This window comes from Oxyura jamaicensis, unplaced genomic scaffold (genome assembly GCF_011077185.1).
Source record: "Oxyura jamaicensis isolate SHBP4307 breed ruddy duck unplaced genomic scaffold, BPBGC_Ojam_1.0 oxyUn_random_OJ69032, whole genome shotgun sequence".
Lineage (NCBI taxonomy): Eukaryota > Metazoa > Chordata > Aves > Anseriformes > Anatidae > Oxyura > Oxyura jamaicensis.
Genome location: NW_023309178.1, coordinates 1 through 335, shown reverse-complemented (window position 1 = coordinate 335; position 335 = coordinate 1). Strand labels below are relative to the sequence as shown.

Sequence of the window (335 nt, the reverse complement as noted above, 5' to 3'; positions counted from 1 at the left end):
GGCGGCGTGGGGGAGGCCCCCGGCGGCGGAGCGGCCCCGCCCGGCGCGGAGAGGCGCGGCCCGGCCCCGCACTCACCCGCTCGCGGCCTCCTCGCGGGTCCTCCAGCGCCAACAATGAGCGGCCCCTTCCGGCTGCCGCTCTGCGCCGGGCCGGAAGCGCTCTATGGTGCTTCCGGGGCGACCCGGAACAAGCCGCGGGGCCCTTCCCGGCGTGCCGCGCTTCTCTTCCCGGTCCGTGACGTCACAGCCGTGCGCCGCCAGCACGCCGCGGCCTCCTCCCGGCCCCGCTCCGCCGCCGCCGCCCCCCGCTCCCGACACGGAGCGCTCCCGGCCCC

At 80.9% G+C, this 335-nt stretch overlaps 1 long non-coding RNA gene across 1 annotated transcript in view; it reads right to left on the bottom strand.

Annotated features, from left to right (window-relative positions):
- LOC118159249 overlaps nt 1-129 on the bottom strand; it is a 350-nt gene extending 221 nt beyond the window's left edge. The window contains exon 1 of the long non-coding RNA XR_004747057.1: nt 77-129. This is a non-coding gene — a long non-coding RNA (uncharacterized LOC118159249). The remainder of the gene's footprint in view (nt 1-76) is intronic.
- Nucleotides 130-335: the final 206 nt, after the last annotated feature.